This window comes from Melospiza georgiana, chromosome 12, assembly GCF_028018845.1.
Source record: "Melospiza georgiana isolate bMelGeo1 chromosome 12, bMelGeo1.pri, whole genome shotgun sequence".
In the NCBI taxonomy this organism is placed as follows: Eukaryota; Metazoa; Chordata; class Aves; order Passeriformes; family Passerellidae; genus Melospiza; species Melospiza georgiana.
Genome location: NC_080441.1, coordinates 10,171,366 through 10,188,419, shown reverse-complemented (window position 1 = coordinate 10,188,419; position 17,054 = coordinate 10,171,366). Strand labels below are relative to the sequence as shown.

The following is a 17,054-nucleotide window of genomic DNA, read 5'->3' as shown; positions in this document are numbered from 1 at the left end:
ACTTTTTGGGTTTCTTTAATGGGTACTCTTACAATTCCAGCATCCTGAAGCTGTAAATGGTGGATGAAGTGATGCAGCCTTACTGCAGAAATATGAAAAATCTTTTGTTTAGTTGATGGAAATATGGAAGAGCTTTTCCAAGCCCACACAGAGGGATTGTCCTGGTGCTGAGAACAGATGACCTGATTGCCTTTCTTTTGCTTGATCATGTAAAACTTCCTTCTGTAGCCTTGTACAGACCAGAATTCTGATATTATTTTTGGAAGAGATCAAGCTGTGGATTTTGAGTGGAAGGGTTTTTATTTGGTTTTCAGTTTAACACAGCATTAGGAGGGTTGTTACTCTGTAATACATACAGTATTATGGCCTTACCAAAAGGAGATTGGAAATTAGATCCGTATTTTTATCTTTGCAATCTCATTGCCATGCAAACAGTACTAAAGCTGTAGGAAAGCAGCTGAGCTAGTGATCTCATTTAGCAGCCCAGACAGCTAACCTGGGCAGAAGGGGAATTGTCAGTAAAACCAGATTGGAGGCTGGTAGTGTTCCAGGGGATGTGATACCCCAGCTCCAGGGGCTGGGACACCTCTGGGGTTCTTCTAATGGAAAAGTATCAAGATTTCTACAACAGATATGCATGTCTTAGCCTGAATGCGTTACTGGATTTGCCATAGAGAAGCATCAGATTTCATGTTGCGTGTAAAAAAGATCTCTGTTCTTTTAAGAATACATTTTTGGAGAAAGGAGGAGAGGAACATTTGTGAAAGACCCAAATACCACATGACTTTTCAGCAACTGACTTCTACAGTCTTCTTCTATTTTCTCTCTGAAAAATTATGGTTAAAGGCTACTTAATAGCTCAATACTACATTGATTTTTAAATCAGTTTTCTAATTAGGCTTAGGTTTTGGGAGGGAAGTGGGGACAATTTAGGGAGAAGTCTAAAGTGCACACTAGCTTTGTACAGTCATAGAAATTTCAGATTGCTGGTACAAAACCAAGAGAACATGGCAGGTAAAGAAATATGGAAATTCAATGAAGGTGGAGGAGATTGAAACTCTTTTCAGGATATAGATCTCTGAATGAGCTCAGGAAAGCAGCACCCTCAGTGTGGAGACACTCGATGGAAACACCCTGAGTGATGCCCAGCCCTCGGTGTTGTGTGTGTGGACTGGTGCAGAGGCTCAAATGTCGCAATATTATTTTATATCCAAATGTGAGTGGCTTATGCCACACCAGGAGAATAAAGGGAGAAAATAAATGAAGGGCTAGAGCACACTCAGTCACCATGGCTAATTAGTACTTCATGGCTAATTTGTACTTTGCAGTTAAGAATGGAGGCTGCTGGGTGTGAGTTGATGCTCTGAAGTGAGCAGTGCTGAGTGGCCAGGGTGAGACTGGCCCTGCTTCTGAAAGAGATCAAAGTATCTGAAATGGAACTACCCCAGACTAACCAGGATTTGAATCCTGGGAATGAAGAGGTAGATGAAACACCTGACAATGCCATATGCATTTCCAGATAAAGCTGTGTGAAATATGCGGTGCTTTAAAGAGGACTTTGTTTTCAGTGAATAAATGCTTCTTAGAGTGTTGGTTTTGTTGGTTTTTTTTTTTACATCCCTGAAGTTTTCTTTTGTTGATATATAATGTTAGTTCCAGAGTCTTTCAGATCCTTGAAAAAGGTTGTTCATTTGTTTGTTTTTTGTTGTCTTTGCTTTTTGCCACCTGAATTCTCTGTAGGACACAGATGACATATGACTGAAGAATTTTAGAGAGCTCCTTGACTTTATTTTAAAATAATGATAAATGGATTCAGACTGATTTTTGTACTTTTTTCTTTTCCCTGCAAACCTGCAATGACTACAAAATAACAGTAATTTTTTTTAGGTTTTCCTCTTTGGCAATACTAGGTGTTCTGTGCCCATAAAATGTTGAGATGAAGATATTGATGCCACCTACCAAGCTACTTTCTCAGAATCTTTGTATCACTTACAGCCTTGAATTTATTTTTTTTTTTGCATTTTACCATGAACCCTCCACACTGAGATCCACATTTATATGCTTTATGTGAGACCCCTCTGTAACTCAAAGAGGAGCATGGCTGTTGCAATCTGCTCTCAGAATTGCAGCTAAGCCATTGATTTCTCTCTGGCTTGTGTCTTAAATACATTATTGATGTGCAGCATTGTCTTCAAATCGCTGCAGAAGCTTGCACTGTACACCTGGAGCTGGCATATGTCTTTATTTACTGGTGCAGTAAGAAGGGGAAGATTTTTGGATTTTGTTTCTCTTTGGAAAATATGGACTTGAGAGGCCAAGCAAGGTTTGATGTGCAGCTAAGAACAGCTTCTACACCTTGCCATGGACCTTACTTTTGAACTTTTCATAGCTGTGTATCCTAATTTTTCATCTTCCTTTTTTAACTTGAACAGAAAATTCTTTTGAATTATTGGTCAAACTTTCTGATTATGCAGATTTTGGGGTAATTTTTTTTTAAACACGTCTTACTGTAGATTCTATTCTCTACAATGTATCTCATGGCTTAAAAACTAGTAGTAAATGTAAAACAATTTAATCAAGCATTTCCTGCTTTAGGCTCTTATATTTGATAAGCTTCTTTGGCAATACATTTTGTGTTAAAATCTGCAACATGCACTTATGTGTATTCTTATTTGAACTCTGAAAGCTAACTTTTTGTGCTTGCCTGAATGCTACATGTAAAATGTGTAAGAGATTTTAGAGAATCTTTTATTTCTGTCATTCTTCCATGTTTATTCTTGTTTGTTTAATCCCAGTGAACTCAGTACTCGAGTATGCCTGTGTGTATCTGGTTTTGAATATGTAGGTTTGGGGAAATTTCAGTCATCTCTACTGGAAAGGCTGTTTCAGAGAAGAGGAAATTGTAAGCCTAATGACTTAACAATACAAAGAAAAGTTTTTATATTCTAGATTGACCAAGTGTGGTGGATTCAGATATACTTAGAAGAAACTGAAAAGAGTGAAGTGCTTATTGAAATTACTGTCTTAAGGAAAGAGCCCTAAATTGTTTTGTAACTGTAATTCACCAGAAATAATTTTGTACTCTGAACTCACAGAAGGCTCCAGCTTCATCGTGCTCAGGGTTTCTATGGTAAAATGTTACTGCAGTTGACATAATGATGAAGAGAGCTATTCTGGCCTGTTTTGAAGATGCAGATTTTGAATTTTCAGTACCAATTAATACAGATCAGCAGTGGCCACAGGCTCTAAAAGGATCAGTGAGAGAGAAATGACTTAGAGTTTCCCTTGTGGTAATATACACAGAAAGAAAAAAAAGTATTTTTTATATATATGAATCTTAATGAGTGTTTACGTTTATAATAGTTCAGAGAAGCTTTATGAAAATGATTAATACCAAAGGAGGTAATATTAGTCATTGTTGCTGGAAATTGTACTATCAGGCCTTTTGCTCATTGAAAACAAAAAGCAACCCATGGAGGTGCTGGTGTGCAGTGATGTGATGAATTCAGCTGTGGGTGTGAGTGAAACCAGGGATGAGCTCAGTGACTGATGGGGCTGGGAGCGCCGCGCCGGCTGCCCCGAGCAAGGGGACAGGGGCTCAAGCAGCTCATGCATAATTCATTGCAGGAAAAGGAATCTGCCAAAGCATTCAGTGTTTATATATAACACAGCACACGTGATAACAGACTTTTAAGCTGAAGCTGAGCCTTTCAACATTTTTTGCTGAAGATCCCTAGAGGTATTTCATTTACTTTGTTCTTTAGAGATGCTCTAAATGAGAGTAAGTATGGGACTCACATTCTGTATCTTGGTTTGCAAAAGAGACAGGTATGAGCTCTGAAATTCAGATCTGGATGGAAATTTGCCATCATCTGTTAGATATATAGTCTGAACTTCCATTTAACTTCTTATTTGCTTTTTGGGAGTCTTGTGTCAAGTTTATGGCTCAATGGAGAAGTGAATCAGCTTGTAATGATTAATAGTCCAGTAGGTCAATAAATAAGAATCCCCACTTGATTGTACCAGATGAGACATCCACATGGCACTCAAAACATGAAGGGTATTTATTTTAATAATAATTTTAATTGCCCATTTCTGAGAATATTACTTCCACTATAAACAATTTAACTATACCATTACAGGGGAAGACTTAGCTTTAGTTTCATGCCACATCACTCACCATAATTAATGATTCCCTTTGTATTTAAATTTTTTAATGCACCTTTAGTATTTTATTTTGTGGGTTTTTTTGCAGTGCAGGGATATGAGAGCAGTGACCTATTCATTAAATTTTCCAAGGTACTAGAGAGGTTTTCCTGTTGAGTTAATGAATTTATTTTAGATCCCAGTTGTGTGTATGATGCAATGAATCAATTGCCTGGCATTTGTCTACAGTGATATTAATCAGAATATACTGACAGCTTCCCTCTCCTCCAAATGTAATGTGTACCATGTCCATAAAAGTATTTGTGTTGCCAAAACCAGCTGCCCTTGTGAGCATAAACCAGCAAATACATTCATATGTTGCTTTTATCTGAATAAGGAAGTTTTGAGTTGTGGATTTTTTTCCGAAATACATGGAGGTAACAAATACTTTGAGAAATACCCAAGTAGAAAATGGAAGATGATGATGTATTTTAATGTCAGCAAGAAAGATGTAGGTCTAAAATTGAGTCTGTGTCCACTAAAAATGGAGTCAATATCTGGGTTTATGTTTAGCATCCACAGTAACTCAATTGAAACAAATTTTATAATCATAGAAAAGGAAGGTGAGACCATTATCGTGTCTGTAAGGAATTTTTATCCGTGCGGAAGCGAATTCTGCAAATGAAATGGGTCTAGCTTGTATGATATTTTAGTTTTTTAAACAAGGTAACTTTAGTTTCTGTGGTAGCCTTCATAGATTAAGGAACTGAAAGAACTTAAATAAGAGTGACAAATTTGGCATTTATTCTTTCATCTGAAATACACAATTTGATATTTTAACTGCAGGTGAACCATTACTTTTTACTTTTGTTTCTGTTGGTAAAATAAGCTGGCTTAGCAGCTAGAGATGTGGGGTGAAATCTGTCAATCTTAATGAACATTTTAAAAAATATATAAGATTATTATGTATTTTGTTACACTATTCTGCAAATGTGGGGAAAAAACGAGTGTATGCCCCTTGCCCTCTTTGTATTCTTAATGACAAAGGCCAAGATCATGAGCTTAGAAAAGTAACTCCTTCTTCAAATCAGGAAACTGAGAGTTAAAATTAAATTGTTTGATGCCTAATTTAATAAGTGCTGACTTTTCTGGGGCTCTTCCTGGAAGGTTTCCTACTCTGCCTGAAATTAGACTGGCTTTAGTGATTTATAGAAAATACACTATGTTGCTAAGTGATGAGACTAAGAGAACTAGAAACACCCCTTTGAACCAGTCCCCACTGGTAATAAGGAATCATGAGGAATGCAGAAACTGTGAATGGCTGTGGCCAAGCATCTGTGCCTGTGGCTGAAATGTGCCCTCAGTTGAAGGGCTGACGTTTGCATTTTCTTCAGTGTTTCATCTTTGCCTGAGCCTGGGTTCAGATTTAGTGTCTAGTTTTGATTTCAGCTAAATATTACAAAATCGGGGGTTGGGATGTCTTTATGCTTACATGAGATAAGCACCACTTTGGCTTCAATTCCATTTGTGTTGTTGCTTGAGTCTATATTGTTGTGAATACAAATGGAGAGGCTGTGTCTTTGTCAGTCCTCTGAGGAGAGGTTTGCACTGCTGAGATTGCCTTTTGCATCCCTACTTTGTGTGTGCCTTCAGAAAGGACTTAAATGACTTCAGTGCAGTTCTTTGGATCCTTGCCATCTCTCTGATCCACGATGCTAAATGCTGTAGGGAAGTCTAGGAGGATTGGCACAGATGTCTGCTTACTATTCATCACTGCAGAGAGTTGTGCATCACTGTTGTTGAGGCGATTTCTTCCTTCATGCCTTGAGCAGAATCTTGACCTTAGTAGGCTCGAGGAGAGTGGCTGGTCATCAGGCTGTGCCTGCACTGTGGCTTTCTGAATGGCAGCCTGAGTTAGAAACACTCAGAATGCCTTGATACTGTCTCCATTTTCACTTTGTCCTGAAAAACAAGGGAGAGAAGGTTTGCCCCTGCTCCTGCCTATTTGGGGCAGTGATCATTTCAGTCATGAAAGACAAGGCAGTCATTATTCTTCCATCAGCTTGAAGATGCATTGATCGTGTGCAGATGATTTTGCACTTTTTTTTGTATGTGGAGAGGTTCTGTGCTTTTGAGAAGCTTTTTCAAATTTTTTGTAATCAGTGGAGTTCAGCTGCTCCATTGCACGAGGACAGGTTGAGTTGGGAGGGAACTGAGGTGCTGTGGCTCTGCCATCCTCTCCAGACACCACAACGGTGACATCTGAGGGGCAGCCTTTAATTCACCCAGGTCCTGTGAAACCCAGGCCAGCTTGTCACTCTGGTGCCTGAAAATCTCTTCATCTCAGTATATGTGCTTCAGAGCAGCTGGGTGATCAAATTACAGTGAGGCAGGGCTGGAGCATCTTTCAAACCTGGATTCTCTTCCAGTCATCAAGGAGAATGAATGGAGAGTCAAAAAGGGTGAATGTTTAATCTTACTTTTGCTTGTCTAAGCTGGTTGTTAACTAGGAACAAGGCTGTCTGGGTGGGGAGAGAGAATGAGAGGAATTCTGGCCTTATGGGTGGTGATTTCATTTTGTGTGCTCTGTTGTAGCTCTTTTGCTCTGTGGCAGCAAACAGCAATCGCATTTCCAGTCCGGTGGTACCTGGAAGTCAACTGTGCCTCTGGGATCCTTCTGTGTGAAAGGGCCCATATAAATGTAAGGCAATGAAATTATCTTTATTGTCAATTAAACTTTTAGTGCTTCTGACAATCTGGCATGCAAGGTGCATCAAGTGAACTCTAGCTGTGATTATTTCTAAACACCATGTAAAAGCAGACCTTGCTATCCTAATCAAATTGAAAAGGACTAAGAGGGCAAGTCAGTTATGTCAGCATGGAATCACTTCAGCATATTAGAAACAGCACAGAAATACTGTTTCTTTCTCTTTTTTCAACACCCCCGCTCCCCTTCCCCTCCAGAGATTTGGCTCTGCAAAATCTGAGCTGCCACATCCTTTAACTCCGGAGAGTTACTATAGCAGGATTGTTGATGGCATTTTTGTAAGGAATTCATACTGGAGTTAGCAGTGGAAATGCTGTGTGCTGTTGCAAGATATACTCATTTTTATAGTAGTTCTGTTCCTCCCCCCACCCCCCAGGATGTGTTATTTTAGGATGATTATACTTCACACTGCTATTTCTGTTCAAGGTATGATAATTAATGTTCTATTTCCAGACCTGTTCTCTATGCCTGCCCTTGCACATACACATGTGAGTGTTATATGCATATTTTTAGGACTTCTGTGTATTTTACATGACCATTGCCTATGTCACACTCTTTGTTAGAAGTGTTTAGAAAACACACTTTGTGGTTTCTGTAACATTAATATATTTACTATAAACTGACTTAATGGGTGTGTTGTCCTTCCTCTTTAGTTTGAAAAGGAGGGAGGTGTTTTTACCCACTGTTAAGTAAAACTGTCTTTCCAGACAGAAATGGCAGTGCATCAGTGAAGGATGAAGCATTTCTGAGGTGTATGGCAAGGCTTTTGGAGGAAAACAGATTTTACATTTTTCAGTGGAGTCAAGGCATTAACTGGAACTGCTTTGCCAGGGCTTCCCGTTGGGGGATGTTTCTTCTATACTTCATAATATTATATTTTTGAAGAAATTTTTCAATTTTTCTCTTTATTACGTCAGCCTAAAAATGGCAATGCAAATCAGGATTTTTCCCTCCGAGGATATTTGGTATGCCAAATTCTGTTAGGGATTTCTGTATTTCTCAACTACCTAACAACTTTTATGCCTATAAAATCAACAGCAGACTTGCAGGGTTGTTTTGCCCATCTTCTCCCCCCTAAAATGTGTGGGCAACCTGCAGAAATTGAGACACAGCAGATCTGATCAGTTCCTGGAACACTCTGGGGTAAAAAAAGGCAAAAATGCTCAATTTACTAAGCTTTGGTGCTTTTTTTTTTTTTTTTTTTTTAGTGTAAATTACTGCCATTTTTGTTTCTAGAAGAACTCTCAGGAGCATCTTGAGGTAGATTGCCTATGAAGAGCTGTCTAATGATACAATGTTTTGTACATTTTCAGATAACTAAAAGCTAGAAAGCAACAGCTAGCATTTGAGACATTGTGTAGGTTTCTAGCACACTTGAACTTCAGATTCTTCTGTAAACTAATGAGCAGATTACAGTCAGCACATGCATGTGGTTCTTTGTGAGGATTTGCTCTGCAAGAGTATTTTTATTTGATCTATGATGCTGATGAGTTACATTTTGAGCTTTTCTGCATAGATACTGGCAATCTTTTTTTCTAGTTTTATCACTGGGTTATGATAATTATTAGTCTGCAGGGAAGAACTTAAACAGAGAGGATGGGGTAAATAGTTCCAAACATATGGTGAATTTAGTATGCTTTTATGAATGATAAACCTGTTAGGGTTACCTTAATAAGTAGTTACTGCATGTTTTTCATAAATCACCGCTAACAGCTCTCTGGGAAGGTGTAAATAGATATGTTGATCTACCTATGCTGTGAGGGTGAGATAGATGAGCAGAACACAAATGTGTCTGTGTGTGGAAAATGTACATGAGTCTCATCCTGCATACTGATTCTTGGCACAGTGTTTTGCCCAGGAGGCAGTAAATAAACAAATGGCCAGCCTAAACTGTATAAATCTGAATTGATTCCACAAGGAATGGGAGGAATTTTGCAGCCTTTTTGACTGCAAGAAATCCCATGGTTTCCCTATGACAAATGTATTTTCCCAAAGCTTACTGCAGTACCAAGGCTGTGTGTTTGCCTTCCCAGAGTAGTGTGGATTGCAGTCCTAGAGACATCATTTTTCATCATCTGCAAACGTGAAAATAACTTCAGTAAGCACAGCAGCCTGATTTACTGTTATTGAAATGCTGCCATCTCAGGATGTGCATCATGTATAGCCATGTTTAAAATACTGGTGAATAAGTAGAAAGCAGAGAGAGAGGAAGGAAAAAATTTAAATCTGAAAGTGCTTGTTGGTTTTTTTTCAATAAACCAAGTATTTCCCACCAGCTGGAAATAAAACTGACAAGATAAGTAATGACTGCTGTTTTAAATCTGAGTATTGCTGCCACATATACATATGCATATTTTGAGTTCAGTTTGTTTAACCTGGAGATGCTTACATTAAGCTATCATCATTAAAAACACATTCAGTTTGTTTATTCATATTCTCTTAGAATAACACTGCTTCTATTCCATGGAAGTTTGGTGGTACTGCCAAGATGGTGCTTCCCATTAGAATAAATGCTGTGTGTATTGAGGCACAACAGTGTTTATGTGCATAGCTTTGTAAAAGAGTTTGTGCAATTTTTAAATGTTAGTCCTGATTGACTTTAAGTCTCCTCAAAACACTTGGAATAGTTTAAATTATGATATCACTTTGAATGTTATCCAAGTAATCTGTAGATTGCTTTTATGATATCTGAGCCCTACCCAGCATGTGACGTTGCTGTTAAACAGAAAATTCATGGAACATCCAAAGAGCAGTAACACAGGAAGCCTTCTCTGGGCAGCTGTAACCATGGTACCTGAAATATTGTCCAACATAACCTTTTTGATGCCTTTTTTCCCCCCACCAGAAAGAGCTTTTATCAAAATTTCTACAGCTTTCCTGTTGCATTGACACCCAAATTCATTTCTTATCAGTTGGGAATACACAGTTGGATTTTTCTTTAGTTAAAAAAAAAAGCTCCTGCTGAAAATGGAGATGAATGTACTTCAGAAAATAACAAAAGTCTATCAGTGTGTTTTGTGCTGCTATCTCATTGTATAATCCTGCCTCTTTGAAGGTTTAGCTTTTCTCTGTGGACTAACACTGTATATAGAAATGTGGGTTTAGTAGCACTAGGCCTTCCAGAGCTATTCCTGTTCGGTGTGATAGAAGCTTACAAAAACATATTTGGAAAGTGAATTAATTATTCCATTGTGCTTTGAGCTGGTGTGAAGATTCCTCAGCTTTAGCAGAGCTCTGGTTTCACTGACTGGTGAGCACAGTGTGATCTGCCAGGGGACACCTGCTCGTGCTCTAGCTCAGGATGGGGCAGGAGGGGCAGATTCTGTTTCCCTTTATCTGTGGCAGCTCCTCTGACCTCGACTGCATCTCATATCCTGACAGAGCTCAGGAGCTTCTGTGAAGTAGCAATTTTAAATCACCAACCAGAATCCTTTTTCCCCGTGCACATGTCCAACATGTTTAGGATGTGAAACTCAACATAAGACACACTAAACAAATCACCGTGTCTAAAGCTTCGCATTCAAACAATTGGAATTTTTCTGATTTTATACTGCACATTGCAATATAAAATTAGTTTGTGATGACAAACAAGCAAAAGGTTCAATGCTCCTAAAATTCCTGAAGTGCCCTGGTAGCCATGTGGGCCTCACCAGGAGCAAGAGCAACTCCTCAGTGTACCTAAAAAATCTGTTGGTCCCCAAGGAGCAACCATGGTATCATATTGATCATTTACCAAATGTACACATCAGCCTCCTGATCCCACTAGCACAGTTTGCAGTCTGTCAGGGAGAATTACTAAAATAATTTAAAATATCCTGTTAATCCATACGTATGTTCTATAAAAAGCACACAAAGTAAATTGGTTTTACGTTGTTGGAAAAGGGTGTCAGTTGACATTTAAAACAAAATGAAGCAATATGGGCAAAATGTGCTAGAGGGGTACAGAAATTGTCTGGGCACATGAAGCACATAAACATGTGCTTCATATGTTACACATAACAGTGTTGCCACCTATTGATAGAAATTTAAACTTCATGTAGATGTTTATAATATATTTTCCCAAACACAGTGAAGGTCTCTTCCTTCTGATGAGACTGGCATGAACAAAGTGTATTATTTGTGGTAGAATAGGTCTTACAGGCTTTGATAATACCATGGTGTTATAAAGTAATGGGTGCTGTTCAGAAACCAACAAAGGATAAATGTTATCAAAGGAATCTAAAGCTGCTGATGCTTTTGTGTGACTTAGATGTGTGATCCCATTGTCAGTGGCAGTTCTTTGATGAACGAAGGAGTCAGTGCGTCTGGTCTGCACATTTCAAGTTTATCTCTAATTTTCATGGGGATAGAATGAACAGTGGGAAATTAAGGCAATATTTATATATTTACAACTGTATAAACTGGTTTTCAAAAATATGCTCAATACCAAGAAGCTCCCTATTGATTGTACTGGAGAGGTGATACACTTTGATTTAGAAATTAAGCATATGCTCGTTGGCATTAAATATGTTACTTGTGGTGAAATATGAATATTATTGGAGAATAAAAAGCTGTCTAGTTTACAGTTTTTTGTTTAGACAATTCTTTTGTTCTAAAGAAAAATGGGTTAGTTCTTGTCTTAGAAGACAAGTGAAAATGAATTAGAAGTTGCCTAATATATGTTCAGAGTATTTCCATGAAAAACTAATGGATAAATGTGAGTGCTGCTTTATAGTTGGGGAAAAACATTGACTAATGAAATATTGTTAGCATAGCCACAAAGTCACATATACATGTGTTCAGTTGTGTGTCATTCTTTCAAGCAATCAGCATTTGTTCTAAATTAGGGTTCTTTTCAGTATTTATCGGTATTAGCTCATGGGTAAACTCTCATATTATGGAGGTGTGCAATAAAATGGATGAGCATGTTTTATCTTCCATGACAAACACAGTTTAATTTCCTGCATATTGCTTTGCTGCAAATTAATCCAGCCTGGGATGTCTTGGCTGGGAGTGCTGTTCTGCAGAGGGCTGAGGGAAATCTCGGGGCTGCTGCACAAGAGTTCCTGTCACTTTTTTCCTTTAGTCCAGAGAAAGACACTGGAACTGGGGAAGGGTCTGGAGCAAAAATCTGATGAGGAGCACCTGAGGGAACTGCAGGGACTCAGCCTGGAGAAAAGCAGGCTCAGAGAGAACTTTATTTCTCTCAATAGCTGCCTCCTCTCTCTTCAGGAGCATGGAGCCAGGTGGGGTTTGGTTTTTTCACCCAAGCAATAAGTAATGGGACAAGAGACCTGAAGTGGCACCAGTGAAGGTTTAAATTGGATATTAGGAAAAAATTCCTGACTGAAAAGATGGTCAATCTTTGAAATAGGCTGCCCAGGGAAATTATGGAATCACAGTCCTTAGAAGTGTTCAAAAAATGTGTAGATGTGGCATTTGGGGACATGGTTTAGTGGTGAACATGTCAGTGTTGGGTTAATGGATGGACTGGATGATCTGAGAGCTTTATCCAACCTTAACAATGCTATCATTCAGATGAAGCAGGAATAGAAATTACCCTCTGTTGCAGACTGTGAGGGCTGAAATTTGGAGCATTATCCTATGTTCCAAATGTTCACTTCGGCTGGGAGTAAACAAGGAGACACTGCATGTTAAGCTGCAGGAAAATCAGAGAAGATTTTTCAGAGGTGTAGAAAGTCAAACAGGGATCATGATGTTAGAAAAGATTCATACTTAAAAATTCAGGGATCTGTAGTTTTATGTATTTATTTTAAAATAAATAGAAACATAAGTTTAGACTATTGAGGGGGCTCTGAAACTTTACAGCAAATGCCATGTATTAATGGCTTATTATTTGTGAATGGAAAGTGCACTTTCTTAGCTGCAGACTAAGTTGAATTCCATGTCAGACTTTTAATTTCTCCTTGTAGTTGTGAAGAATATGTCCTTAGCTTTCTCTCATTTGTCAGGAGTTGATAGGAAACATCTGCACAACTTGTTCAATCTGTGAACTGTATGTGTTCATCCAAGCTTAACTGACAAGTAAAATGTACCAAATAATATTGGACTATGAGGATGACCTTTGCTAATAAGGCAGTTACATCATACTTGATGTGAACCAAGCCACTTGTAATGAAATGGTGGTTTGAAATGACTCTGTGCTATTTAGTCCCATTACTCTCAGGATAGATAAAGGAGAAGGCATATTTTCTTAAAATATATTGAGTATTTTCTTGAAAATGTTACGTAAAAGGTAATTCAAAGAATAGGTAATATGGGAAGAATTTTTTGATGGGCACAAATGTTATTTTTAAATGCAGCCTTGATCGCTCACTTAAAGATCTTTGTTAAATACCATATTAGCTGTAGCAGAGATGTTTGTTTCCTTTGCCAAAATGATAGGTTTAGTGTCTTGCAGGGAAATATTTTATAGAAATTCTTTGTATTGAGTTATCCATTTGTGGATTAAGCACACCAAGCTGCTGGGAAGCACTGTGGTAGTTCAGAGTTCACAACCTTAATCTGATTAGGTTTTTCTGATTATTAACTTGGAGTCCTTCATTTATTTATTTTAAATCCAGGAGACCTTAACTTCTCAGGAATCTGTGCATTTCTGCTGAGATCAACCTAATCCTGCTAAAAGAACGCTGAATTACAAAATCAGAACCAACTGTGGAGTTCACTGCTTAATATGGCTTAATCAGAAATATCTTTAATGGGTTGGGAATATAAAGGTCTGGATACTGAACTGGAAAACCCAACAGTCAGGAGTACTGTTCTTTATTTCTTCAGTTTATGTTTTTAGAAGAAATACAGACCTGAGAAAAAGGACCACACGATGCAGGCTGTGCAGTACCAATGTCCCCATATTGCTGACCCTGTCAGTGGAAATGGGCAGTGAAATTTCTTCATATTTTAATATCATTACTCAGGCTTTTTCTCAATCAATCCATGTTTTCTGAGCAGGATACTTCTCTTGGGCAGAATGCTTCGGTTTTTACATGAATGTTTCATGTTTCAGATGACTTTTCAGAAATATGTTTATTGTTGCCTTTTAACTTTGTTTTTTAATTTGAGTATTATCATCCATTAGCTAAAATCCAAACTAATATTTTTCAGTTCAGCCACACAGATTCAGATGTGTTGCTTTCTTATCATGTCATAGCGGGAAATGCACACATGTATCCTAATGGGTTACTTTTTATTATGAACATCAGTATCTCTGGCAGGTCTGTTTCCTATTTTCATGTGCTACTGAAAATGTGTTCTGTGTTAAGTTTGGGTTGTTTGTTTTGCTGTAAAAAGTCATTTGATCATTATTAAACATTCATTGAGCACTTCTCATAACCATTTGACTTGGAAAATGATGATCAGACTAGATTAGCAAGTCGAAATTTGGTAGATAAACACATGGTACTCATTAATTTAAGTCTTTAACTTTCAGTAAATATGATAATGTTGATTAATTCCAAATTCAGCCAAGATATTTATGATATAAGAATTCAATTTCTCATGTTTTCTTTTATGTTTAAACTCATCAGGGAGATAAATTTACCTGGTGTTTTGGTCAACTGATTAATTAGTGATCAATGTGCACCAATATTTGAATGTTACCGAGAAAAAGTAAATACTTAAATCACTGTTTAACATCTTGAGTGCCATGCACTTTCACTGAAGTATTCACTTGTCTCTTACTTTCATTCTACTGAAAGGATTGAGGAGGATTTTTATTTCCAAACTCACTTAATAGTTTGTTATCTGAATTACTTCTGAACTGTAATATGGCTTAAGTTGACTTAAAGCCAAGTTATTGAAGTAGTTTAGCCTCAAAACATCTGTGGTTGTAAAATGGACCTTCTCAAGCTGCTAATAAGACTTTTTTTCAGTGTTTCTCCCAGTGTAATGGTTCTCTTATTTGAACTGCAGAGCAGAGATCACCAGATTACATTACTAAATCCATGAAGTTTGTGTTTAAACTCACTTATGGTACTGTGTGTCACTGCAGCTCCCACTGAGGTTTAGAGGAATGGATGTAAATTTTTAGAAGTAATTCAGATTTAGAAGAATGTGTGCTCCCACCCCAGAAAATTAAAAAAAAATAAGAAAAGTATTTCTAATTTTAAAAGTCAATGAAGTGGTGAGAATTGCAGCTCTGGCAGTTTCACTCTATTTGCTCAGAATTCACATTAAAATGTTTAAGAGGATAATGTTGAGGATGACCTTAATTCTGTAACTTTTCAGTTTTTCAATCTTAATGAGCTAATTTTTCCAAAGTAAATTAGAAAACTCTACGACAGCATTCACATTCCTACAGGGTGGTGTCTGGTTAGTGCAGCTGCAATTTGTGTTTTGTCTGTAAGGTATAAAAATTTATCTTGTTCCCCACTAAAGTAGCAACTAGTTTATTTGTTCTTTTCTTGGTTTTGCCAAGGTACTGGTGTTGCAATGTTGTGAACCCCTACCAATTTCCTAGGCACTAAGGAGGCTTAGGATTGCCATTTTAAAGAACAAAATACCTAGGTAATTTACAAGATTTTACAAGACTCCTGGTACATCACTTGACAAAAAAAGTTTCACAAGGGCTAAAGGGAAAAAGCCATGCCTCGATCTCTGCAGTTTTAGGTGTTAAACAAGGAGGTTTCACAGCAAGTCACGCACATGGCTGTGGTGTTGAGAGCTGGCTTTTCAAATGTAGGGTTTGAGTAAGAAAATAATGCCTCGGCTGTGGAACTGACTTGGAAATCAATTGAAATAAACGTGTTGAAGAAGAATAAATGTGTTAGGAATTAAAGGCAAAGCAACTTTTTAAAAAAGTCTTAATTAAACTGGGGGAAATCAAAATATAAATACTTCTGTGTTCTTCAGTCAGAGATAACCCACTGGCCATCATGGTATTGAATGTAGTAATATGTGCAAATGGTTCTGTTGATCCTTGGAATTCCTGGTCCAGTTCTCTATGTGTGCTCATCCCTAAATTTATTTAAAGGAATTAAGTGCTGTAATTGAATTAGTAGGCAACAATATCAGTTACATAAAACTTGGTATGTCAATAGCATAATTTTTTAGTTGGTTTTAGCTTTCTATTTTAATATTCTATTATCTGCAGAAATAAAATTGAAACTAATTATCTTTTCTCTTAATCTACTTTTTTCCTTCCTCCAACTATTCAGCAATTTCCAGTAACAAGTTCACTGTTTTCTTTCAATGACCCATTCCCTAAAATGGGAATCAATCAGTTAATATAGATCAGCTGAAGCCACTGATGATTGTTTCCCCTGTCACGTGCTCCAGCTGGGATTTCACCCTGTGTCCAGATTCTGGTGCTCTCAAAAAAGCCCCCATAGAACAGTGCATGAACCAGAGCCACTTCATTTTTATCCTTGGTTGTCTGGCAGCAGCATCACCATGTGTAATTCAAGGTTGGCTGTTGTAAGAATTATGTGTAGGAGTAGGAACAGGAGTTGGATTTTTATTTAACTGTGATTAGGTCTTCAGTCCTGATGAAAACAGCTGAAAGCCTTTTAATAATGTTTGGGAATTGTTGGAGCTGAAATGAGGAATAGGCCTTCTGTTGATGATTTTGGTATCAAATTTTCCTGCTAGTCTTTATAGTTTGGACTACAGATTTGAGTTCTTTGTAACTTTATAAGGATATGGTATAAAAATATAAGTATGTATGTAAGGAATTTCTCATTTTTCTGGCAGGTAAAAGAAATTGCATAGTTTAAAATTATTTTTCTTGCAATATTTTTGAAGCCAGAAGTTTTACATGTGTTTGTAAAAACCACAGACAAATACCACCACTCAAGAGCTGAGTGCTTAATAAGCGATTGTGTCAGAACTTATGCTCTGGGAGTATCTGCAGACTTGTCCTTGTGTGAAGAGGATCACACTGTGCAGCTGCAGTAATTTGGGTGGGGTTGGGGTTGTTTTTCATTTGGTTTTGATGTGGTTTGTTGGTTAGCTGGGTTTTTTTTTGTTTCATCTTGAACAGTGCACTTCCGTTCCTTAATTTCACAGGCTGCTATAGGTACACGTGAAGCTGTGTTTTATTTGGTCTGCTTCAGAGACATTTCTCATGTCTTTTTTTTATGAAGATCCTATCCTTACTTCACAGTGAATTCCAAAAGGATCTTAAACTGGTCTTTGACTGTATACA

The 17,054-nt window shown here is 37.6% G+C and overlaps 1 protein-coding gene across 7 annotated transcripts in view; it reads left to right on the top strand.

The window, feature by feature from the left end:
• Positions 1-17,054, top strand: part of TENM1 (teneurin transmembrane protein 1) — a 769,900-nt gene that overhangs the window by 510,064 nt on the left and 242,782 nt on the right. Inside the window, exon 2 of one of the 7 annotated variants that reach the window (XM_058032974.1) lies at positions 6,742-6,847. The exons of the other annotated variants lie outside the window; for them this stretch is intronic. The gene's annotated coding sequence lies outside the window, so the exon portion shown is untranslated. The remainder of the gene's footprint in view (positions 1-6,741; positions 6,848-17,054) is intronic. 7 annotated transcript variants of the gene reach the window in all.